Raw genomic sequence first — 27,217 nt, 5'->3', positions numbered from 1 at the left:
GCATTGAGGTCCTGCGCAGGCGCACTACAATACTTTGATCTGCCCTGCTCAGGCAGGCAGGCATTGTGACTCTTCCCTTACAGAGATATAGACAGATTTGTGATCAATATTTGAGAGAAAAAGGCCTTTTCTGTCCATAGAAAAAAATCTTAGACCTTTAAGTTCAGCTCATGAAAAATGGGAGCACAAAAAAGTGCTGCATTTTGTTCAGTGTCTAAAGTCATATACAAATAGATCTGCTCTATGAGTACACTATGGTATATAATAATAATAATAATAATAATAATAAATCTTTATTTCTATAGCGCTAGCATATTCCGCAGCGCTTTACAATTCAGTAGGTTCATATACAAACAAATGTAAAGGCTGCTTTACACGTTACAATTAGACATGCGATCTCATATGTGATCGCACCCGCCCCATCGTATGTGCGGCACGTTCAATTTGTTGCCTGTGTCGCACAAATGATTAAAAGCCATCACACGTACTTACCTTACATACGACCTCGCTGTGGGCGGAGAACATCCACTTCCTTAAGTGGGAGGGACGTTCGGTGTTACAGCAACGTCACACAGCGGCCGGCCAATAGAAGCGGAGGGGCAGAGATGAGTGGGACGTAAACATCCCGCCCACCTCCTTCCTTCCGCATTACAGGCGGGACGCAGGTAAGATGTGTTCATCATTCCCGGGGTGTCACACACAGCGATGTGTGCTGCCTCGGGAACATTGAACAATCGGACATTCAATTTTTAGCTTTTGAATGACGTGTATGCGATCAACGGTTTTTCGTACAATCCGAATCGCACATAGGTGTCACACGCAACTACGTCACTAACGATGCCGGATGTGCGTCACTTACAACGTGACCCCGCCGAGACATCATTAGATATATTGTAGCGTGTAAAGCCCGCTTAAGCATTGACTATATGAAATCTGAGTTGCATTAATGCTATATGGACTACACGTTTGATCAAATTGTATGTTCCCATCTGCCACTGATAAAATATATTTGAATTTAAGTAGACCTTTAGCTGTTTATATAGTGATATCACTAAAAAAAAATTTCTTAATGGCAACAGGACTAATAAATTTTATAGGATATTAAACATGTACTAAATTAAATTACTAGCTCACAAAGAGTGAAGTTAACTTTTTTTTCATTTGTTTAACTTACAGGCATATGAGTTAATTTATTGCTGGAATAAATAAACTCGCTGAAGCATCCCAAAGATCTGTATTTTACTTTATTGTGCTGAGATTGCTAAAAGATTGAATAGCCAGGGTTGTCGTTCCACTACCAAGGTGCCATCCAGCATCATCAACTCTGTTGTTCTACAAAGTGCCATCCAGCATTATTAGTTCTGTAGTTCTACAGACAAAGTGCCACCCAGCATTATCAACTCTGTAGTTCTACAGACAAAGTGCCATCCAGCATTCTCACCTAAGCATTCCATGGTACAGCGAGCAGCGGAGCAGCTAAAGAGGTGGATATTATTTATGTTTTTATTTTTTTAACCTTTTGCTAGGCCTATATTGTTAAGCAAAATAGCTACCAGTTGGCTGCAATTTTTGCTGAATTCACATGGAATGAATTACAAAAAGTCTATGTTCTGGAGAATACAGATTTTTGTAAAATATGAGAAGAAGTCCATTGCACTTGATTAAATTCGACCAACTCTAGCAATTAGCACTCCTTTTAACAATAACTGAATGAAGCAGGGGTAACACCCCTCCATTCACACAAGGGACTTTGGGACCTCATATATTTAAGATCTGTCAGGTCAGACCCTTAGCGATCATACATTGATCATCTAGGCTGTGGACTATATCTTTAATTCAAAGAGACACTCCATAGTGCTGCCCAACTGGTTACTTTTGCAAAAAAAAGCCCCTATGACAAAAACTACCAAATAATTATATAAAAGAAATACACATTTATCTTTTTGGAGTCACAGTGACTGGTTTACCAAGATGTGCTCAATTTTAAGTTGTTAGTGGAAACTCTCTTTTGAATATATTTCCTTAATAACCATTCCTTGCTGCTCCTTTAACAAACAGGACACACGCTCCCACAGTTCATCACTCAACTATCAGGCATTTGGGTACTTGACAGTCTGGCAGAGCAAAATATGCAAGAATCTGCCATTTGTAACCAGTATTGGAATTGCCCGCCAAAATTCTAGATAATTCAAGTGGGCCCTACCTCACTTGTCACTAGGGTTGTTGGAAGTTCCCTTTATTTATTGAATTGATTCCAACACAACCTTTTTGACCTTATTGATGACATATAGATGGAAGGGAGATATTAGAGTTAATATCCCTTGATGGGCCAGACTTAAATCCACTATTTTTACATTGATGGCCTATCCTTAGGGTAGGTCATCAATATCTGATGGATCGGATTCAAGACCCTGTACCCCCACCAATCAGTTGTTCTCAGCTCTGGCATTGGCAGCAGGTGGCCAGAAATACTCAGTTTTGGAGCTGCTCCATCTTCCGATAGCCAGGTACTGCATAGTCACCTCCATTTCAAATCAATGCAAGGTAGATGTGGCGTACCTGCTTGCTATCAGTTGACGGAGCAACTCCAGAACAGAGCATTGCTGACATCAGAAGCAGCTGATCGGCAGGGGTACTGGGTGTCGGACCCTGGCTGATCAGACATTGAGGACCTATCCTAAAGATATGTACAACCTCTTTAATCTGTTTGTAAGTATAAATAGTCCCTTACTGACATTCGCCATACATGTTTGATAGACGTTGGGTGCCCATGTGTAGAGATTACTCTGGAGATCAGTAATTGGACAATATGTTAAACAAGTGCAGGTTAAAGTTCTCTAGGATAATTTATTCCTTCACCCATGGGCTATTTTCTGTTTTGTTCGTTTTTTCCTCCTCTTCTTCCAAGTGTCATAGCTTTTTTATTTTCCTCACCATATAGCCATAGGAGAGATTATTTTATGTGGGTTGAGTTGTACTTTTGAATGACACCATACCTTTTACCATACAGAGTACTGAAAAATGGGAAAAAAATCAGGAAAAGCCATTGGGAAGGTCGGTCATACTGCAGCGAAGATGAGTGACAGCGGGGAGAAGAATTTTGGTGATCGGGAATCTTGATCTGCTTCAAGGTGTGGAAGTGCTCAATGCTCAGGCAAGTCTGCGAGCCACTCTCCTAATCGTTTTCCAGCACGATCTCGCTCAAAACAGGGGTCAAGACGATCAAGATCCAAATCTAGATCAAGATCTGAATCAAGATCAAGGAGAAGTTCTCGTCGTCACTATACAAGATCTCGTACTCGTTCTCGATCCCACCGAAGATCAAGAAGCCGTTCCTATAGTAGAGATTATAGACGACGTCAGAGCCATAGTCACTTTCCTATGTCAAATTGTAGATGTCATGTAGGCAATAGAGCAAACCCTAATCCAAACTGTTGCTTAAGGGTGTTTGGTCTGAGGGGTACTTTGCACGCTGAGATATCGCAAGCTGATGCTGCGATGTCGAGCACGATAGTCCCCGCCCCGTCGCAGCAGCGATATCTTGTGATTGCTAGCATAGCGAACATTATCGCTACGTCAGCTTCACATGCACTTACCTGCCCTGCGATGTCGCTCTGGCTAGCGATCCGCCTCCTTCCTAAGGGGGTGGGCCGTGCGGCGTCACAGCGACGTCACATGGCAGGCGGCCAATATCAGCGGAGGGGCAGAGATGAGCAAGATGTAAACATCCCGCCCACCTCCGTGCTTCCGCAATGCAGCTGGGACACAGGTAGGAGATGTTCCTCGCTCCTGCGGCTTCACACACAGCGATGTGTGCGGCCGGAGGAACGAGAAACAACATCGTACCTGTCGCTGCACCGGCATTATGGAAATGTCGGACCCCATACCGATGATACGATAACGACGCTTTTGTGCTCGTTAATCGTATCAAAAAGGATTTGCACACTACGATATCGACTGCGACGCCGGATGTGCGTCACTTTCGATTTGACCCCACCGACATCGCACCTGCGATGTCGTAGTGTGCAAAGTACCCCTAAGTCTTTATACCACAGAGCGTGACCTAAGAGAAGTGTTTTCAAAATATGGTCCAATAGCTGATGTTTCCATTGTGTATGATCAGCAGTCAAGACGATCTAGAGGATTCTCATTTGTATACTTTGAAAATGTGTCTGACTACAACCAATCACAGATGACAGTGGGTGGGGAAAGTAGTACATATGCATGAAGGCTAATGCACAGACCCAGAAGTGCATGAGTGGCCGTGGGAGCAGTTACAGCCGTGCCGGAGCCTCAGTAAGTATAGCACGCCTGCTTCTATCCCCCATCCCTCCTACCACCATTTTTAATTGCCGGATTCTGGTCCCCATAGACTTTTATGGGGACTGGAATCCAGCCTGATACCCGGGATCAATATTGGGACGCAACCGGATTTTTAAAAAATCCGGTTAAGTCTGTCGGTCCCAGTTATCTGCAAGTCCACCGATCACTAGTAATGAGTAAAGCCAAATTTTAAAGGCTGGAATGTTGGACATTTTTCTTTGTTTTGCTAATCCTTGCTCTGACTCTAGTGAAGCTGTGAATCAACACTACATTATAGCGAACGATTCTCCTTCTGATGCATTGTGTGATGACTCCACCTCAACAAATGTGAGTCTTCAACCTGCTACACTATGGGGAGATAAGGTATGCACACCAGTGACTATGTAAGGGGAATACATGGAATAGCAGAAACTGCTGTGTGAATACTGACTTGAAAAATCCAATAGCTATATGCAAGAGTGAAAATGTGAAAAATGGAATCTGCATTACTGCCATGAACATATGAATCAAGAGAAATTTAGCTACTGAATTGATCAATGAAATAGAGCCCCAACACTACGCCAAAGTATTTCTCTACGTTGGGGTCCCTAGCTTGTGTGTGTCCTCTCATGCAGTTAAAAAACTTACCGGGTATGGGAAGCTGAGACCCAGGCTATTTATGCGTATGATATGGATTGGCAATAGGTGTGGTTGGGGAGGGTTCACAAACGAAAAAATACTAACAAATAGGAATAACGTTTGGAACACCATTCTAAGTCCGAACTGGGTGCAAAAACCTAAAAAAACATCACTATGGGGAGATAAGGTATGCACACCAGTGACTATGTAAGGGGAATACATTCTGCAATTTCATGTATTCCCCTTACATAGTTACTGGTGTGCATACCTTATCTCCCCATAGTGATGTTTTTTGCACCCAGTTCGGACTTAAAATGGTGTTCCAAACGTTATTCCTATTTTTTCAACCTGCTACAGACTGTGCTGATATTTTATCTAAACTGGCTATGCTATTTGATGACTCACTGGGGGATTTACAAGACACTGTGGAATTAATGATAATATTCTGTAGCTCGAGAAATTTGTTCAAGAAGAAATGTGCATATGGTGGGATTCAGCTAATTTGCAAAACTATATACAAAAGACATGAACCCTTGAGGTCCAAGAATAAAAAAAAAACTACCCTCCACAGCATATTCTGAAGCATTTCTTCAATGTCTGTAAAATTGTGTGATGCCCTGGCCTATCAGGTCGTCGCAGGGTATTGTGCAATCTGCCCTTCTGCACAGTATCCACCCTCTTTGGTTACGGATCCTGGTCCTTTGGTGTTGCTACAGCTTAGCCAATCAAAATCCTAGGAACACTTTACACTTTACCCACCAGACTCACCATTGGGGGGCCTGAAGGGAATAGGGTCGCCCACTTGGGGGGTTGGTAAGGGGAGAGTGAAGAAAGTGACAGTTGAGCTGAAGTTGAGAGGGAGTTGAGCTGTGGAGAGTGAAAGGGGAGGAGGTGGAGTAGTGACTCTCGGGAGGAGAGGTCACGGAGAAGGGCTCCTGAGTACTAGGTGGCAGACGTTGGTCCGGGCCTCGTAGGAGCTGGAACCCCCGGTCACAGGGGATAGTGTCAGGGGGCATGGACTGCCGAGGAGGGCGGCTGGTGGCCTGGAGCTATTACCGGGCAGGGGCCAGGGCACGACGGGGTACATGGACCCTAGGCCAGAAAGTAGCTTCACGCGTTCCGGTAATTTACCCGACGGGGGTGAAGACTTTAAGTGTCATCCCCAACCTGCTCCAAAATCGGGGTTCTAGTGCACTGATGGGATACCACTTTCCTAATACAGTCCAAAGAAATCCTACGCGTGAACCCTGAGAGCAATCTCACTCCATTAGCCATACGGGTGAGCGGGATCCAAAGAGTTTTATGGCCAAGGGTCCAACATAGTCAAAAGGTGCCAAGGACAGGGCCACAGGCTAACAGCAACACCAAGGGTATGGACCCAAGTGTGCTCCCCACAGGCTGCAGTTGTGCTCAGAATTCTGGTTTACAAGCTGTTGGTGTTGTTTTTCCTGGACTGAGTGAGTACACTGAAAACCCCTGTCCTGATCCCCAATGGCACCCAATCATCAACCCTCCAACGGGCCCCGGGACACAAACCCCCTACCCATGGAGGGGTTAAATATCAGGCTGCCACATCATCGTCATCGGGCTCTCCAACGGCAGCGGTGGTCCCTCACATTACCACACACCGTGGGTGGCGTCACAAACTTTCTAACCCCCCTGTACATAGCCCTCCTCTCATCGAGTGGCCGCGCGACCCCCGGGTCCGGAGACTCCTCGAGCCACTGCGGATCCGGATCCGAGCAGCGGCCTGGCTGCTGGCACAGGGTGGCACAATTGCATATTAGAATGTTCCATAAAGTTAATCATTGAGGAGGAGGAACGATTGCTGGTTTATATTTGTAAGGATATTGTAATTGCAATGTACAATCAAGGGTACATTTTTTATCTACTGTAGCAGACACATCAGACATCACATCTGAAATTTCAGACTGTGCCTTTAACAACAAGAGCTGCCTAGGTTTAAACTAGGAATATCTCTTCTCGCAATATGCAAAAAAGGATAACGGGAAGAAAGCATGCACACAAGTTCAAACTAGCCATACCTTTAGCTCGTGATGTGTTGCTGGCAACTGTTTGCCAGCTTGGTGCTTTAGCACCAGGTCTAACAAACAGCTATGAAGAGAAGGCCTACAGAGGGTGACTTTTGTGAGTAGCCCCACACAGAAGAGCAGATCGGGATGCAAATATACTGGGAGAAGTTATAAATATGGTAAGATGCAGAGAGGATGATACTGTCTGTTAGAGAAGTGGGTGCAATAATGGGGTGAGTGTTAATGATATAAGAACACTAAATGAGGGTAACGTAGGCACTACCAGATGTATGTATCATGCCTATAAGGGATGGGGGCACAAGATCACAATATTCTTTTTGAGGGAAAGCGTAGGCTGCTTTTACACCTGCTTTTCGGTGTCTCTACTATGAAGAAGGCAGGGGCGCAGAATGTGGTTCACGACCATCTCTCAGTAATTAATGTGGCTGTCACAGTAAGAAAGGTTGGGGACCACTGCCATATATGATAAAGCTATATAGCTTCTATTTGAGACTCCAGGATACCCTTTATGAATGCTAAATCACATGGGAACTAGATCTAGCTGTAAGGGTACCGTCACACTAAATGTTGTATCAGCAATTCCGACCACGATACAACCTAGTCAGGATCGCTGGTACGTCTCTACAGTGTCACTAGTGACCTGTCAAACAGTTATATTTTCCCAACGACGCAGCAACAATACGGCGGTCGCTGGGACCATGTCACATAGCACGATTCAAATCTTGATTAGTAACATAGGCGTGCATCTACATTGTCTTTTCCGCGCCCCCTCTGATCCGATTGGTGGTCGTAACTGCGTTGTGACTGGGCAGCTTTGCCTTTAGAGAAGGCAACATAATAGCACTTCCATCCTTCTCCATCCTTGTCCATCCTACAGTCCCGATGCAGAATGGACTGTATTACGATCTGCTGCTAGACGCGGTTCGGGACAAGTGAATTCAGCCCTTTGAAATGTACTGCGATCTACATGCCAGAACAGAGGATGGAAGCGGCCAATCCGAACGCAGTAGCGATCACCAATCGGAACAGAGAGGGCGCGGAAAACAACGAAGATGCGCACCTATGTGAGTCGCAAACGAGGTCGTTGGGTAAGGTGTCAAACACACCGATGCGTGCTGTCCTACGGGAGCCCGATGACCAAAAAATGAACCAGAACAGTGTGTAACAATCAGCGATTTCACAGCAGGGGCCAGGTCGCTGCTTAGTGTCACACACAGCGAGATCGCTGATGAGGTCACTGGTACGTCACAAAACCTGTGACTCAGCAGTGATCTTGCTAGCGATCTCGCTATGTGAGAAGTACCCCTAAAACCAGAGATCAGCTACTGTTAAATCGTGATGATAACAGCCATGGTTTTGAACAAAGTACTTCATTTCCTATCACTTTTTATACCCAATTTTCCATGTAATATGGTAAAATATCACACATTTTTAAGAGAAATATCTCAATTCTATATAGTGATCCTATAACCAAAGCAGCATTGGATGCGAGGTGCACTACGTACTCTGCAGAGCTTCCACTCAATTGTTATCCTTATTATTTGTTGAAAGAAAGCCAATGATTGAAACCGTCATTTTTCACTTTGGTCCTGATGAAGAGGCATGCTGAAGTCAGATACTCCTGATTCATTAAGAGTTGTACACCTCTTAATAAATAAAGAGCATCTGACAAGTGGCGTGCACCTCCGTGTGCACCTTGCCACTAATCTAACTGCAGTTGATGACTGGCAGTAAGATTCGTGGTATAAAGAACGCCATCGCTGGTCATGAATTTGATGAGCGGGGATTGCCACATCTTTGTCCTGTCCCAGTTCAGTCCACTTTGATGGATCTGGGTGAAAATGGCAATAGACCACCAAAAGTTCTAAAATTGTAGCGTAGTTTCAATTTACATTAAAATTTGGTGAGTTTTCAAAGTTTTCTAACCTGGAATTCTGGTGTAATCGCTTTGATGAATTAGGCCCAAAGTGTTTGCTATATATCCATGTTGAACGCACAGGTTTACATCTCTGCATACTCATAAAGTATTTAATTATCAACGGGACAGGACAGGACAGGACAGGCAGACTTGGGGAGGAATAACAAAACCCTACCCACTTATTAGATATTCTGCAGCACCTATCAATCAAATAACCGTGCATGTCACAAACTTTACTTGCCTGTATTTCAGAAAGTATACATCCGATCTCACAACTAAAGGTATGTTTAGAATCAGCATGATAGCGCCAGTATAGCACTGGCTTTAGTTTTTATATGAAAATCCTGGTGGTTGTTGCACTTTAAAGGTTTAACCAAAAAGTTGTTTTTTACTACTACTGCAAACTTTAGCAAAAAGTTTGCTGAAAGGGGATAACGCCTTTAGCATGTAACAACTCGAATAGAAAGCATATGGCATATTAATAAATACAATACTTACTAAATATGGCATTTGCATAGCACAGGTCTTCTACCTACAATGAAAGGAAATCGAAATTAATATATAATAAGTCTTCATGGAGCTTTAGACTTTTTTGAATAGTAGAGTATTGTTTTACAAATTCTATCATTCTTTTTTTGAATGACAGACAATAACCGTGTTTTCAATTTTAACGTATTGGATAAAAGTATACAATTTGGATTTTTACTCCAATTGAAAATTACAGATTTACTAAAGGTTGTACTCTACATTAGTCAGTTTTTGCCTGTTTTCTGCCATGCAATTGCTTGAAATGTTCAAAATATTTGCGCTACTCAAAGTTTTTTCGGTGTTTTTACGCTATCCACTTTATGAAAGGCGGGAGAGCTCTGGCGTCATGAGCTTGGCTCATCAAACAAAGCTCACGCTAGTGTTGATGAATCAAGGTCTTCAAACTCACTGTTAAATGAGCATAATCCAAACAATATTGGTAATTAAAAAGTAAAGAAAAAATATAAAAATTTTAGCATCCCAATCAAATTACAGTATGTACCTACAGTATGTTACATAAAATACATACAAAATTACAGATATAATACCCACAAACTACAGTTCTAACTGTACTAAACTTTCAACACTGGAGATCTATACCGGCATACAATACACCTGTCCGAGTGACACCTTGTAAGTCCCTAAATAAAGATAAAGTGGAAAATTTACTAAGTAAAAATGTGCCATGTACAACATTTACTAGGCATTTTACACTCATGAGACACTTTAAAGCTGCATTCACATGAATTTTTGTAAAAAAAAAAAAAAAATGAAGCTACATTTTCTATAGTCTTGCATCTAGAGAGATTAATAAAATTTGATGCAAATCAAATTTCTTGGCTGAATTTGACTGAATCTTCCATATCAGAATTTCAGCAGATTTACTTTTATTATCTGATATGTAACAGAGCTCACAAAGAGTTAAAAATCAGACTGAATAACTTTTTTCCCACCAAAAATTTAATTGACTGCAAAAATGGAAACTTTTTATCCAGATTTTCAAATATATGAGTAGCAGCTCATTGGGACTTTCCATGCCTCTGTGGAAAACAGCCAGTGGCATACCACCAATGGCGACATACCATGCGGCTGCTTTGGGCCTGTGAGTCTGGGTCCCTGGTGCCAGCGCTGGCCTGTGAGTTGGATGCCTCAGTGCCAGCACTACAGCGGGTCCCCCCACCCAGCATCACACGTTCAACTATATTTCCATAATGATGAAAGAGGGAGCGGTCCGCTCCTTCCTCCATTATTCTCCTACTGCATCTGAGCTCTGACAGCTTAGCACAGCAGGCGAGGTTAAGTCACTTCATCGCACCTGCTGTGCCGAGCAGGTGCGATGAAGTGACTTAACCTCACCTGAAGTGACCTAAGTGAATAAATACTCACCTCTTCTTGTCCCCTTTCTGCTCCAGTCTCCAGCTATACGCTGTGGAGACTGGAGCAGCAAGGGGGCAAGAAGAGGTGAGTATTTATTCATATTTTTACTTTTTAAATAATTGATTACAATTAGGGGCACATTATACTATATAGAAGTCAATGTGGGGCACTTTATATTGTATGGAAGACAGTGTGGGGGTATTATACTATATGGAAAGCAATGTGAGGACATACTACACAGAAGGCAATATGGGGCCAATTATAGTATATGGACAATGTGGGTCCCATTATGCTGTTTGGAATGCCTTGTACTATATGGTAGGCAATATGGGGCCCATTATACTATATGGACTATGTGGATCCCATTATACTGCTTGGAGTGCCTTGTACTATATGGCAGGCAATGTGGGGCCTATTATACTATATGGAAGGCAATGTGGGGGCCATTATACTAGATAAAGAAGTATGTGAGGCCCATTATAGTATATGGAGTACTTTGTGGGGCGCATCATACTGTTTGGAGTGCTATGGGGGTGTATTATACTAGGTAATGTAGAGCTTATTATACTGTATGGAAGGCAATGTGGGGCCCTTTATATGCTTGTGTGCCATTATACAGTGTGGGCGGTTACGTTGGAGAGATATGGAGCCATTATACTGTTTGTAGGCCCATTATACTGTATGGAGAACTGTGTTAGGGTCACAGTTGGGGATTATACTGTGTTGAGGTCACCATACTTTGCCAGGGGAATTGAGAGGGGGTTAAGTGGGGTAATTGTATTGTGTGTGGAGGGTACTGTGGAGGAATTGACAATGAAGGTATCATACTGTTTTGGGGAGGACAATTTTGTTGGCATCATACTTTATGGGTGCAATGAAAGGGAATCTAGGTACTTCAGTACGAGGATAATTATTTGTAAGGGTACCGTCTCACTAAACGACGTACCAGCGATTCTGACCATGATTTGACCTGGTCAGGATCGCTGGTGCGTCGCTACATGGTCGCTGGTGAGCTGTCAATCAGGCAGATCTCACCAGCAACCAGCCACCAGCGAATCTGAGCTTGGTAACCAAGGTACACATCGGGCTACTAAGCAAAGCGCTTTGCTTAGTTTACTGAAATTTACCCTGGTTACATGTGCAGGGAGCCAGCGCTGGCAGCCTGTAAGCGTGTATGCTGGTAACCAAGGTAAATATCAGGTAACCAAGCAAAGAGCTTTGCTTAGTTACCCGATATTTACTTTGGTTACCACCGTACACCGCTTAGCGCTAGCTCCCTGGACACGTATATTTGAATCTTAAAAAAGGGAACTTTTTAAAAAAAACAGTCACCTGGTGAAAAGTGGCTAGTTAGAAAAAAAAATACTCAGGGGAGCAGTGTGGCTAAAACAAGAACAAATACTGACCACTTTAGATTTGGTGACAGGTCTTTTTTAAAGGTACAGTATGTGTTTACTGAATTTTATCCTACAGCAGAAATTCTCTCAAATCAGAAGTGGCAATATCCCAACTAAACTGTGTAGCAATCGCTGCAATTTCTGCTTTGATATACCCCATGCTTCATCTTTTGCTTCGCAAAGGGTGAAATAAAAGCAGCAGCACAAAATGAAATCTTATCCATAACACTAGTTCAGTAATGCGCTACAGATTTTAAGTTCAAAACATATCTGACGCATGTGAACAAGGCCATCAGATTTTCTGCATGCGCCTTTTAAGCGCTGGTAGTACCATATATCAATGAAGTGCACTCCATTCAGTTCTATAACATTTGAAACAAGTATTTTAGGTCACATGCACATGTTGAGTATTTGGTGAGTTTTTTTACCTCAGTATTTGTAAGACAAAACCAAGAGTGGGTGATAAATACAGCAGTGATGATGTGTTTCTATTATACTTTTCCTCTGATTGTTCCACTCCTGATTTTAGCTACAAATACTGAGGTAAAAAACTCACCAAATACTCAACGTGTGCATGTGGTCTTTGGCTAAGATTTCTTAAAATCTCATATCTTATGCTGGCAGTGCAAATAACAGGTTATTTTCCATAACTAAATAAACAGTGAAAAAACACTTTAGGCCACATGTACTCATTGAGTATTTGGTGAGTATTTTACCGCAGTATTTTGAAAGTAAAACCAGGAGTGGAACAATCAAAGGAAAAGTATAATAGAAACATGAGTCCCACTTCTACTTTATTCACCGAGTCCTGGTTTTGGCTACAAATCCTGAGGTAAAAGTTCACGAAATACTCAACCTGTGCACATGGCCTTGCATGTACTGAGGTAAAAATTCACTACAGTTAGAAAAGCTTAGTCCCCGTGCACACATTGAGTATTTGAAAGCGAAAACCAGTGGGTGATAAATACAGCAGTGGTGCCCGTGTTTCTATTATACGTTTCCTCTGAATGTTCCCCTACTGGTTTTAGGTTAAAAATTCTGAGGTAAAAAACTCACCAAATACTCAACGTGTGCACGTGGCCTAAAGCGGATTTTCACTGTTTATTCAGTTATAGAAAGTGAGCTGTTATTTACAGCGCCAGCATAGTATATGAGATTTTAAAAAATCTAATGCACATACAACAAAACATATCCGCAGAAGAAATTAACAAGAGCTGTGGGTTTTATATTGCCAGCATATGTATTTAAGCTGCGGATGTACAGTAAGTTGCTATCAGATCAAATGCTCCAGACTCTTCATTCATTCATTTATTCATTCATTCATAGTTATAGCAGCCAGAACTTTCTCATAAAGCCGTGTTCACATATTGCATAAGTACTGTGTGTTTTGTTTTCTGCAGGGGTCCTCACCAAACCACACAATAACAAACCTGGGGGGTGGGGGACAAGAAAGTCTGACTTTTACTTTACCTCTAGAATACAGGTACATAGAAATACACTGCTATGTACAGATGTATCTTTATGTACCTGAATATTCTTGTTCTGTGTTCACTGCCTGCTCTACAGGTTAGAATTACTAAATTCTACTATCTCTCTCAGTGTGCACAGTGGCTCATTGATAGAGCAGCTGTCTATGAAGTAGGGAGTCTGAGTCCTGGGAGATCAGTCGAGAGGAGTTTTGTTAATTTATTTTATGCTCATTCAGTGAGATTCCTGCCCCACTCCCCGAGGAGGAGGAGCAATGGAGCCGCCTAGGAGAGGTGAGAGGAAGTTGGGACAAAAGCCCTGACTACCAGTTTAGTGGGACTGAGCCCTCAAATAGGGACAGTCCCACTGAATCCAGGATGGTTGGGCATTATTGGCTTTGAGTATCACCATAAGACCTCCACAACTGGAGGTCTGCACTAAATACATTTCATGGGAATGTAGTCCTACCTAGCATCAGTTTAGGATTAAATCACAATCAAAATATTTCTCCAGATCTAGTCTTTTAAAAAAATAGGAATACATTCAGAAAAGACAAAAAGGAAGCATTACTTAAAGGGGTTGTCCCACAAACAAAGTATTTTTTAATCAATAGATCTTGGAATAAAAATAAGTTTCACAATTACATGTTTTAAAAAATGTTCCTGTGCTGAGACAATCTTATAAATGTTCCCCAGTGTAATGAATGTGTCCTACCATGCAGGTACATAGTCGGATATACCACAGCTATTAGGCAGAGGAGGAAGCAAAATAATATACAGATATTACAGCACGGGATCACAGATGATTATTTCTGTGAGGTAAAACAAGTAAAGGCAGTGCTATACTGGTGCTGTGCTAGGATGGTGAATAAAATCATAACTTCAATTTCCAAATTATATGTTTAATTGCAGAAAAAAAAGCATTCTCAAAGGCCCAAAAATGTGTGTATTCTTTGATTGACGTGTGCAGCGGTGTGGGCCTTTGTGGGTCGGGTCCTCTGTGTATATTACTCCTCCTGCGTCCTCCTGGCTCACACCCTTTTCTTTGTTTAAATTTTGCATTGTGCCACCATTGCTGATGTCAGCAGCATGTGCGCATTGCTAGTGTGATGTTGTCTCTATTAAAATAGCGCTGGAGTCATCACTTGTGTGTACTGTGATGTCCGGCACCATTTTTTATTGAAGACACTGTGGAGATGACTATGAGTGGCAGGGGCATGTGCGCAGATGAAAAAAAAGAAAAATGAATCTGCATATGCGCCGATGCTGCTCATAGTTGTTTACACAGTGTCTTCAATAAAATTGTGACAGAGATGGTGGTACACGCATCTCCTGGCCAAAGCACCATTATAATTTTCTGCCGCTGATTTGATGTACATGCCCCCAGCACACCAGAAGATCTTTTCTCTTTGTTCATTTTAATGTCTGTGTGTCTGTTTATAAATTGTATTGTCTAATAAAAATGTATACATATTTTCCATCTTATATTGCCTCAATTGAATACTTTTTTGGGTATATAGACTTTGTTGTACTCGGAGGATATTATTATTCAACTATGGTGTTATTTTCTTCTTTTTGAGAGGCTACTCTGCCATTTTAAGGAAGACATCACACTAGTAATGCGCATGCGCCGCTAACATCAGTCATTGCTGGTGTTGGTGGCGCGGCTCGAAATTTTAATAAAGAAGAGGGTCAAGCCAGGAGGATGCAGGAAGAGGAATATACACAGAGCGCTGCCCCGATGCACATGTCAGTCAAAGAATGCACACCTTTCTGGAACTTTGATAACATTTTTTTCTGCAATCAAACATCCAGTATGGCTAGTATGGCTAGTATGACGCTTCCTTTACTTTATATGGGAAATCCTGCTGGTTGGTTCCCTTTAATCTCCCTTTCCCAAATTATTTATCTGTGTCTAAAGGCCCTGTCACACACAGGGATAAATCTTTGGCAGATCTGTGGTTGCAGTGAAATCATGGACATATTGTTCCATTTGTACACAGCCACAAACCTGGCACTGATTGTCCATAATTTAACTGCAACCACAGATCTGCCAAAGATTTATCTCTGTGTGTAAAGTGGCCTTAAGAACTATTTGTAGAAGTGAAACCTCCGTCATTTCAGCTCTATCCCTGCTTCCTCCTGCTTGCCGGACAACTCCTTTTCCTGAAGTTGCAAAACATAGAAACTGTCCATCAAGCAATAAAGCAGGGTATAGAGCTGGAGTGACAGAGGCTTCAGATCTACAGCCTCATTTGCATATCAATTCAAAAGCTAATTTCTCAGTAACGGAGTAACGGATTATTCATGTAAAGGTGTTGCTGGATTTGTGTTTTAAAGAGCTAAGTAGTCTGGGAAGTGAAATCCTGCTGAAAAATTCCTTTAAAAAATTAGAATCAAATACATTTTTTTTTGCACAAAGTTATATTGCATCTAATAGAAAACAGAAATACAATGCTTTCTCCTACATCACTTTTACATATTGGTGCTGATTCCCACTTTAGCAAAAAAAAGGGCAAATTCTAAATAAAACGATTAAAAACAGCAATGTGAAAATAAATAGTGACTTACCAAAAGATGGTGAATAAAGCAGAAAGAAAATATTGCAGAAGCAATAACTGAAATTAGGATGAGACAGATCATCCAAATCCTGGTGTTGCTTTTTGGGGCAGAAATTTTACAATGGGTCATATTGATCCCAAGTTCTTCTTCTCCATGCTCCTGATCAAAAGCCATATTTGTGATGAAAAATCGAATGTTTCTCACAAGCTTGTAAGAAGTGAGAGGGATATGAACAGTGATGCTTATTTATAATACAAGAGGAGGAGTTTTCTGTGGGATTCCCTTTCCCTACGTATAACTGTCATAAAAAAAAAGATTTGTAGATAAGACATTGCCTCAGAAACTCAGCTGAGCTGGAATGCGGCCAAAGTCTGTCTCCTTCTGTAAATGCCTGGAGCTTACGCAATACATAATTGTTTCACTCTGCAAGAATAAAAAAAAAAGTTCACAAACAATACTATTTTTTTTGTCTTTCCAGGTCATAAACTTATAGTTCAGGTTAGTAAATGAATAAATGACATTTTCTACTGTAGATATTGCATACTCTCTCTGTAAATACAATAAAACTGCAAGTACAGTAGTTAAAGGGTTATTCTTATTTCAGCCTAACTCTGTCTAGGCACAAGAGAAAGGATTATGTAGATTGAGCAACACGCCTCCCTGGATTTCTCATACAAGAGTTACGTAAAACAAAGGGTTTAAACAGTCAGTTATGTAATTGTCGGAAACTAGTCAATTAATTAAAAAGCTGATTCTTAAGTCAAAGTTGCAGCAGCTTTTTGCTGTGTAATTAGAAATAGTTCACAAATTGCTTGATTATTGATATGACAGCCATTGGCAAGGTTTTTCTGCAACAGTGCAGCAATTAAAGGGGTTGTCCTGTCTTTTGCTAAATGTTTGCCACTTCTGAGTCCTCCCTAGGTGCGCACTGCACACTGTCAGGATTCTTTGATCTAAGCAACAAGAGCCGTTGGTCACATGACTGCAAGTATACAAGTGAATTGATCACTTGGCTGACCAAGTCTAGTCCGAATGTGGCTGGATGTATTCAAATCGCATACTTAAGGTCTTGTGACGCCTGCTTTCACTTTCAACACTATATAATCCTGACAGTGTGCGGTGCACACGATGTGAGGGTTCAGTAATCTGCAACCACATAGAGTGATTGCAGACTTTTAGCAAAAGACCAGATGACTCCTTTAACAATAAGTAAGTTATTTGTGGTGGTTTTCTAATGAGATGCTTGGCATTTATATATATTGGAGAGACACCAAAGCATAGTAGTGAATATTCAACTTGCAGGAATAACTTTGCCAAATTGTGCAGATTTTACCAGGAAATACAATTTTTCAACAAATACGAGCGCACTATATTTACTGAGTCTCCAGCATGGCTGAAAATGCTTCTAGCTGACTCTTCGTCCGGGGCCACTCATTATTGCCATCCATATTTACTGCTTTCCCCACCAACCGCCAGTCCTGGTGTCTGATTGGTTGCAGTCAGACGTATCCCCAGCCTGTGTTACAGCGTCTGACTGCTAGCGATCACAGACCCTACCAGCTGGACACTATTGTGGTATAAAAAGAAATAAACAAATTGGCATAGGGTCCCCCCATATTATGATACCTAGAACAGATGAAGCCCATGGCTACAGGATGCAACCCCCAGCCTCGCGCTTATCTTGGCTGTGTATTAACCCCTTCACGACCATGGACGGATCTTTCCGTCATGGATCGTGTCCCGGTAAGCCCCGCTCCCTGCCGCGGGCAGGCGGCGTGGATCGGCACACATATCAGCTGTTTTCAACAGCTGACATGTGTGCCTACATGTTCCGAGTGGAATCGCATTCCACCCGGAACATTAACCCCTTAGATCTCGCTGCCAAAGTCTGGCAGCGAGATCTATATGCGCGTGGCCATGTTTTTTACTTCCCGCCGCCCCCTGCGGACGTCACGTGAGTGATCACGTGACGTTCGGTGGTTGCCATCGTAGCACAGGGTCATGTGATGACGCCTGCTGGTACGAAGTTTCACTTTCATTCTTCCTCGGCCGGGAGCAGAGGAAAAAAGAAAGTGACTATTTCTGCTGTTTACAGCGGTATAGCTGTGATCAGCAGATAGCGATCAGCAATCGGATTGCTGATCGCTATAGCCCCCTAGGGGGACTAGTAAAATAAAATAAAAAAAGTAAAAAAAAGTTTTAAAAAATTAAAAAAAAAACAAAAAACCTAAAAGTTCAAATCACCCCCCTTTCCCCCCATTGAAAATTAAAGGGTTAAAAAATAAATAAATATACACATATTTGGTATCGCCGCGTTCAGAAATGCCCGATCTATCAAAATATAAAATCAATTAATCTGATTGGTAAACGGCGTAGCGGCAAAAAAATTCCAAACGCCAAAATTATGTTTTTTGGTCGCCGCAAGTTTTACGCAAAATGCAATAACAGGAGATCAAAACGTAGCATCTGCGCAAAAATTGTACCATTAGAAACATCAGCTCGAGTCGCAAAAAATAAGCCGTCACTGAGCCATAGATCCTAAAAAATAAGAACGCTACGTGTTTCGGAAAATGGCGCAAAACGTGCGCCACTTTTATTGGACAAACTTGTGAATTTTTTTTAACCCCTTAGATACAAGTAAACCTATACATGTTTGGTGTCTACAAACTTGCACCGACCTCAGGCATCATACCCACACATCAGTTTTACCATATAGTGAACACCGTGAATAAAAGATCCCAAAAACTATTGTGCCATCACACTTTTTTTGCAATTTTTCCACACTTGGAATTTTTTTGCTGCTTTCCAGTACACCATATGGTAAAACTTATGGTTTCATTTAAAAGTACAACTTGTCCCGCAAAAAAAAAGCCCTCATATGGCAAGATTGACGGAAAAATAAAAAAGTTACGGCTCTCGGAAGAAGGGAAGCAAAAAACAAAAACGCAAAAACGGAAAGTGCCCCGGGGCTGAAGGGGTTGAAATAAGAGGAACCGCATGCAGCTTTTTAAAACTTATTATTTAAAATTTTAGAAAATGTCATGCGATCCCCCCAAATTGATATCCAGCTATGCCAAAGCTCGACAGCTGGAGGCTGGTATCCTCAGACTGGGGAGACACAGCTGTGTAAGACACATACAGCTGCACACTAAAAAGCCAACAATGTATAAGGGAACTCTGGTACTGCATTACTGCTACATGAAAAAAATAGATTTTTAGTTTATGTATTGGCCAATGCATGTATGCTCGGGAACTAACGGCAAGGTAATCTCAATAATCTGGGTGCCTAACTTAAATGCCACTATCTAAGTTAAAAACATCCGTGTCTGAGCAGCTAGACTAAAAAAATCTAACTTGAAAGGCCACTATTTGGACAAAGTTCCATGTTTGGGCAGCTAGGACTGATGCTATAAAGGTTATAAACACAGCCTGGTTTATGGGGCGGAGTGCTCAGTCAAAAAGAGACTCACTACAAATATTTTAAAAAAATTGACCCGCACATCCAACAAGTGTGAATAGGTGCTAGCTGAAAAAACATAGTCAATATAAGACGCATACAGCTGCACACTAAAAAGCCAACAATGTATAAGGGAACTCTGGTACTGCATTACCAGATGCAGCCCCCAGCCATGCGCTTATCTTGGCTGTGTTTTAAAATAAGAGGAACTGCATGCAGCTTTTTAAAACTTATTATTTAAATAAATAATTTTAAAAAATTTCATGCGGTCCACCCAAATTGATATCCAGCCTTGCCAAAGCCTGACAGCTGGGGGCTGGTATCTTCAGACTGGGGAGACACAACTGTGACCACAAATAACCTGAGTGACGTCACCGCTCATTGCTGCAGCTCATTCTTTGCATAAAGAGTGGTCAAGTTCTATGGCTGCGTGCTGTGCCTTCAGATTTAGCAGAGCTGGAATCGTCGTGGGATCACGTGTGGATTACGTCGGACCTGAGTATTTTTGGGGTTAATAAATTGGTGAAAGAGGGTTTTTTTGTATTGTATTAAAAATGTGGGATTTTTTTTGGTGTTTTTGTTTATTTCTTTTCACCTATAGATTAGTAATGGGAAGTCTCATAGATCCTCCCCATTATTAATCTAGAGCTTATTTGTAGGCTGTTATTAACCCCTTATTACCCCGATTGCCACCACACCAGGGCAATCAACATGAGCCGGATAAAGTTCTGGGACTGTCACATATTATGGATACAATAATACTGGGCGCCTGCAGGCTGCTATTTTCAGGCTGGGGACCCAATAAGCATGTTTCTCGCCAGCCTGAGAATACCAACCCCCAGCTGTTGGGCTTTATCATGGCTGGCTATCAAAACTTTGGTGGGGGGGTAACACGCCGGTTTTTAAAATTATTTATTTAAATAATTACAAAAAAAAGCCGCATGCAGTTTCTCTTATTTTGATGCATAGCCCAGATAAGCATATGGCTGGGGGCTGCAGCCTGTAGCCATATAATAATAATCTTTATTTCTATAGTGCCAACATATTCCGCAGCGCTTTACAAATCAGGAAGAACATATACAAACAAGTAACAGTTATAGAAAATACAATATTTAGAGGTAAAAAAAAAAAAGACAACCCTGCTCGTGAGAGCTTACAATCTACAATGAGATATAGGGGGGAAGGCAAGGTACAAGTGCTTATTTACAATGACAATTCAGCCATCTCAAGGAAATGGGAGATAGATAATGCCTTCCTGGACCAATCGGCCTGAACCTTGAGATGCATTTGGGTGGCATGGAGTTTGACGTGGGGTTATGTTGTGAGAAGTTGTAGAGGGACTGTGTGAATTGGATTTGATTAGGGAGTGTGATAGGCCGCCCTAAAAAGATGCATTTTTAGGGTGCGTCTGAAGCACAATGAGAGGAAAAGTATAATAGAAACACAGGCACCACTTCTGCATTTTTTTATTCAGTCTCGAGTTTGGCTTACAAATACTGAGGTAAAAACCCACCAAATACTTAACGTCAGCATGTGGTCTAAGCTTTCTGAATGTAGTGATGCATAGCATAGTATCATGTTATGAAAAAGCAAGGTTACCTTTATGAACCAAAGCCCTCAATTCTGCCATAGTTGCTTCGATTTTTACAATGTTCCCTTTGCATATATATATATATATATATATATATATATATATATATATACATATATACATACACTGTATATACAGTACAGACCAAAAGTTTGGATACACCTTCTCATTCAAAGAGTTTTCTTTATTTTCATGACTCTAAAAATTGTAGATTTACATTGAAGGCATCAAAACTATGAATGAAAACATGTGGAATGAAATACATAAGTAGTGTGAAACAACTGAAAATATGTCTTATATTCTAGGTTCTTCAAAGTAGCCATCTTTTTCTTTGATTACTGCTTTGCACACTCTTGGCATTCTCTTGATGAGCTTCAAGAGGTAGTCACCGGAAATGGTTTTCCAACAGTCTTGAAGGAGTTCCCAGAAATGCTCATCACTTGTTAGCCCTTTTGCCTTCACTCTGCGGTCCAGCTCACCCCAAACCATCTCGATTGGGTTCAGGTCTGGTGACTGTGGATACCAGGTCATCTGGCGTAGCATCCCATCACTCTCCTTCTTAGTCAAATAGCCCTTACACAGCCTGGAGGTGTGTTTGGGGTCATTGTCCTGTTGAGAAATAAATGATGGTCCAACTAAACGCAAACCGGATGGAATAGCATGCCGCTGTAAGATGCTGTGGTAGCCATACTGGTTCAGTATGCCTTCAATTTTGAATAAATCCCCAATAGTGTCACAGCAAAGCACCCCCACACCATCACACCTCCTCCTCCATGCTTCACGGCGGGAACCAGCCATGTAGAGTCCATCCGTTCACCTTTTCTACAAAGACATGGTGGTTGGATCCAAAGATCTCAAATTTGGACTCATCAGACCAAAGCACAGATTTCCACTGGTCTAATGTCCATCCCTTGTGTTCTTGTGTTCTTTATCCCAAACAAGTCTCTTCTGCTTGTTGCCTGTCCTTAGCAGTTGTTTCCTAGCAGCTATTTTACCATGAAGGCCTGCTGCACAAAGTCTCCTCTTAACAATTGTTCTAGAGATGAGAAGGTGTGTTCAAACGTTTGGTCTGTACTGTATATATATGTGTGTGTGTGCATCCGTCTATCATTTATCTATCTATCTATCTATCTATCTGCTATATGTGTCCATTATAAATTTTACATAATCATACGCAACCAGTAATACTGGTATAAACACATATAGCAGCATTTACTTTGCAATGCAAAATATTGTAAATTATTAGTCATGATAATCTATACAAGTTTCTCCAGCTTTAAAATATCTCAATCAGATAAATGTTTTACTGACAGATATAAATTAGGTAGACTTTCAAGGAGTTTCTGGACAGATGGCATATGATGTAGGTGTGGGCAAACATATAAAGAAAAAAATACCGCCATCTACATAAAGGAATGGCCCGACAAATACACGTATGGAGAAACTTTCTACAGACTGGTGTTTTGCTTAGCTGGTAATACTGATTTCAAGATGTAGGTGGCACTGAAGAGCCAATTAAGAATGGGAATTGTCTTACTATCCTGGACTGTAGTGTATGTTTTTATTATTATATTATTATTATTATTATTATTATTATTATGCTTCTCTTATATAGCGCTATTGGGACTCAAATTATAAATTCTCTATCAGTATGTCTTTGGAGTTTAACTTAAGCCACATGCACACATTGAGTATTTGGTGAGTTTTTTAATTCAGAATTTTTAAGCTAAAACCAGGAGTGGAACAATCAGAGGAGAAGTATAATAGAAACACGGGCACCACTTTTTTTTTTACCCACTTCTGGATTTAGCTTTCAAATACTGAGGTAAAAAACTCACAAAATACTCAAATGTGTGCATGTGGCCTAGCAGGAGACCCACACAAAATCCTTACAGATGTGGTCCTGTGGGGGATTTGAGCCCCGAACCCCAAGTATACAGTGCTAACCACTGAGCCACCACCTCTCTCTGATGGGAAAAAGATAAACAAATAGGTAGACTGTAAAGTGTGGTTATATGTTATTAGTGTTAGTAGTATTAGTACAATTTTTTTATTATAAATACATTATTTGGCTATGTGCACACACTGCAGATTTGTTTCTTCAGCAAAATTGCACCCTCTGGCAGAAAAACGCATCCTCAGGCTGAAAAACGTGTTTTTGTCGCATTTCGGTGCATTTGTGGTTCAATAATGGGTACGTTTTTGTCCATGTGTTTTTTAAAGGAGAAACAAAATAGGATAGGAGATGCCCAAAAAAAGCACCAGAGTGGTCAGGTCAACAATATGAATCAAAGTGTAGTATAACCTGGCATGGTGATCAAAACACAGTCAATTGAAAACACTAATGAAGTGCCAAAGCAAATAGCCAAAAATAAAATGAAAATTTTATTTGAAATAATTAAAATACAAGGTGCAAAACAGTGATTGAAAAAGAGGCAGCACAACACAGCATGGAGGGGGAGGGAGATAAGAAATGCAGCCACACAGATACTGTTACACATCAAAGCTCATATGACACCAGGTCTGTGCAGTTGCATTCCATATCTTTCCCCTGCTGTGTTGTGCTGCCTCTTTTTCAATCACTGTTTTGCATCTTGTATTTTAATTATTTCAAATAAAATTTACATTTTATTTTTGGCTCTTTGCTTTAGTTCTTCATTAGTGTTTTTAATTGACCGGTAACTAGAATAGATAGAAAAAAAATAGAAAGAATAGATAAAACATATAGCATAGATAGAACATATAGAACTGATAATAAGAAAGAACAGATGAAATAGATAAAAGAATTAACAGAATAGCTCGATAGAGGGATAGCTAGCTTGATCAGCTGTTTTCTTTAATTATATTTTGGTAAAAAAAATTACTTGGGGGGTCCCCCATTTTTCATATCCAGCACAGGAACAGCAGCTGCAGGCTGCAACTCTCAGCTGTCTGCTGTACCTTGGCTGGTTATGAAAAATTTAGAGGAGACAACGCTTTTTTTTTTTTAATTATTTGATATATTTTTTTAAAAAATGATGTGGGGTCCCCCCATTTTTCTAAAACCAGCCAAGGTGCAGCAGACAACAAGGGGCTGATATTAGAGTGGCAAGGACCATGGTTATTTGACCCTTTCCAGCCTAACAATAGCAGTCCGCAGCCACTCTAGTAGTGGTGCATTTATTAGATGCACCAATTCTGGTGATGGACCCGACTCTTCCCATTGCACTGGTGTAGTGGCAATCAGGGTAATAAGGAGTTAATAGCAGCCTATAGCTGCCACTAAGTCCTAGCTTGATGATGGCAGGCATCTATGAGACTCCCCCCATCACTAATCTGTAAGTGAAAGTAAATAAACACAATTACCCAAAAAATCCTTTATTTGAAATAAAAGACAGAAAAGCACCCTCTTTCATCACTTTATTAACCCCTAAAACACCCCTCCAGGTCCGACGTAATCCACACAAGGTCCCACGCCCCTTCTAGCACACTGCTACATCTGAATCTCATAGCGAGAGCCATAGAACATGACTGCTCGCTGCGACTTAAGTGACATCGCTCAGGTGATTTCTAGTCACAGCCGGAGTACTCCACCTGTGACCGCAAATCAGACTGCTGTGACTGAAGTGAGCCGCGCAAACAGCAGTGACATCACCCAAATGATGTCTGGTCACAGCTGGAGTCCTCCATCTGTGACTGGAAATCACCCGAGTGACATCACCGCTTATTGCGAGGTTCACTTCAGTTGCTGCGTGGAGCTCACAGCAGGCAGTCATGCTCTATGGCTGCTCGCTGTGATTGTCAGATGTAGAGGTGCTAGAAGCATTGTGGGACCTCGTGTGGATTTTGTCAGACCTGGAGGGGTGTTTTGGGGTTAATAAAATGGTGAAAGTGAGAGAATAACTTATTTCAAATCAAGGATTTTTTTGGAATGTTTGTGTTTATTTACTTTGATTTACAGATTAATGATGGGAGGTGTCTCATAGACGCCTGCCATCAATAATCTAGGACTTAGCTATGGGCTGCTATTAACCCCTTACTAACCCAATTGCCCCTGCAATCAGTTAATCGGGAACAGCTGGGTAAAGTGCCGGGATTTTCGCATGTAATAGATGTGGCAATTCCGGGCAGCTGCAGGCTGACATTTTTAGGCTGGGGGCAGCCTAATGACAATAGGCCTTCCCAGTCTGAGAATACCAGCCCTCAGCTGTGAGGCTTTATCTTGGCTGGGTATCAAAATTGAGAGGACTGCATGCCGTTTTTTAAAATTATTTATTTATTTTACTGTATGATATACACCCGCCCACTGACGTCTGTGATTGGTTGCAATCAGACAATTATCATTCAGCGTGACTGCAACTAATCACAGCCATGGGTGGCTGGGGGAAGCAGTGAATATCTGTGAGCCTAATGAGCGGCCCGGGAAGAAGAATGAGAGGCTGTGGGAGCAGTGTGACAGCTGCGCCAGTGATTGGTGAGCATGAAGTGCTTGCTCCTACCCCTTTGCACTGGATTCTGGTCCCCCTTTGCACTGGGCATCTGGCCAGATACCGAGGATTAACCCCCCTCCAACCCCGAATCAGCGGGGAATTCATCTGCCAGTCCTCCGAAATGCAGGGACAATACGCAAAAAGAATTGACATGATGCTTCTATTTTCCTCAACAAAAACTGCAGGCAAAAAGAGAAGCAACGTGTACACAGCCATTCTGAATGCTCATAGACTTTGCTGGGGAAGGCCATGCATGCAGTTTTGGGCAACAAACTGCATCCAAAAACGCAGCAAAAAAATGGAGTGTGGGCACAGTGCCTTTTACTTTTTTTTTACCTATAGAACATGTACTCATTATAACCTATGGTGCTATACATAGGCCCATTTTTTTTCGGCAGTACGGAATAAAAGTGCCATAACAAAAATATGGATCCGTGAGAAAAACTTGGACATCACATGGATAGCATCAGTGTGCCATCCCTGTGCAATACGTGTTTAAAGGGATTGTCTGGTCTAAAATGATAAGTCTGCAGTCACTCTGTGTGTCACTATGTGACTGCAGACTTTTGATCCTCTCAGCACACACTGTGCGAGTGAGGATTTACTGGTTTCTGAGCCAAGAACGGCAGTCATGTGACCGCAATTGTATGATATGGTTGAAATCAACTAGTGGGCACGGCTTCGCTCAATGCAAGTGCATTGAACAAGGCCGCACCCACTAGTTGGATGCGTCCATTTCATACATTTGTATTGCGTGAGACCGCGCCCACTAGTTGGCTTCTCGCTGGGAACATGCATATCACACAATTGCAGTCATGTGACCACCATTCCCAGCTCAGAAAACAGTGAATCCTTGAAGCACACAGTGTCTGTACACTGGGAGGATTCATAAGTCTGCACTGCAGTCACAAAGAGTGACAGAGTGACACAGAATGACTGCAGACTTATCACTTTAGACTGGACCACCCCTTTAACACTGCACAGGATAGGAGAAGCTTTATAATTTATTTATCTGTGAAAAACACGGATGAGAGACCAATGACACACAGATACAAAGCACTGAAGACTCTGGTGCTGGTTTGCGTACGTTAAAAACAATGATACCAGAATAAGGCCTTAGGGCTCATTCAGAGGTCAATTCTTTAAGAGCTAGTTCTGTCCACGTTTTTTCACAGATTTACAAGGGCATATGAAACGAGCAACTTTGCAATTTACCTATTAAATATCGTCTCCATACTCAAGAACATGGGGTTATTAATTCTATAATTCTATAATTCACAGCTCGGTGCCTAGGTTTTTGGTGTCATGGAGTTGCAGGTTACCTAGGCAAGAAGCATGTGCCAATTGTATGCTCTATGCTTTAGAGCAGAGGTCCCTAACCTTTCTGACCATGAAAGTCATATTCGGCTCTGGGAGGAGGTCGCGAACCACATCCAGCTCCAACCCTGCCCCCCACA

At 41.7% G+C, this 27,217-nt stretch overlaps 1 pseudogene; it reads left to right on the top strand.

Moving 5' to 3' along the window:
• Positions 1 to 3,075: 3,075 nt before the first annotated feature.
• Positions 3,076 to 27,217, top strand: part of LOC142250064 (uncharacterized) — a 134,789-nt pseudogene continuing 110,647 nt past the window's right edge.

The sequence above is a fragment of the Anomaloglossus baeobatrachus genome, chromosome 8 (assembly GCF_048569485.1).
Source record: "Anomaloglossus baeobatrachus isolate aAnoBae1 chromosome 8, aAnoBae1.hap1, whole genome shotgun sequence".
NCBI classification, from domain to species: Eukaryota; Metazoa; Chordata; class Amphibia; order Anura; family Aromobatidae; genus Anomaloglossus; species Anomaloglossus baeobatrachus.
This window is presented reverse-complemented; position numbering and strand designations above follow the sequence as displayed.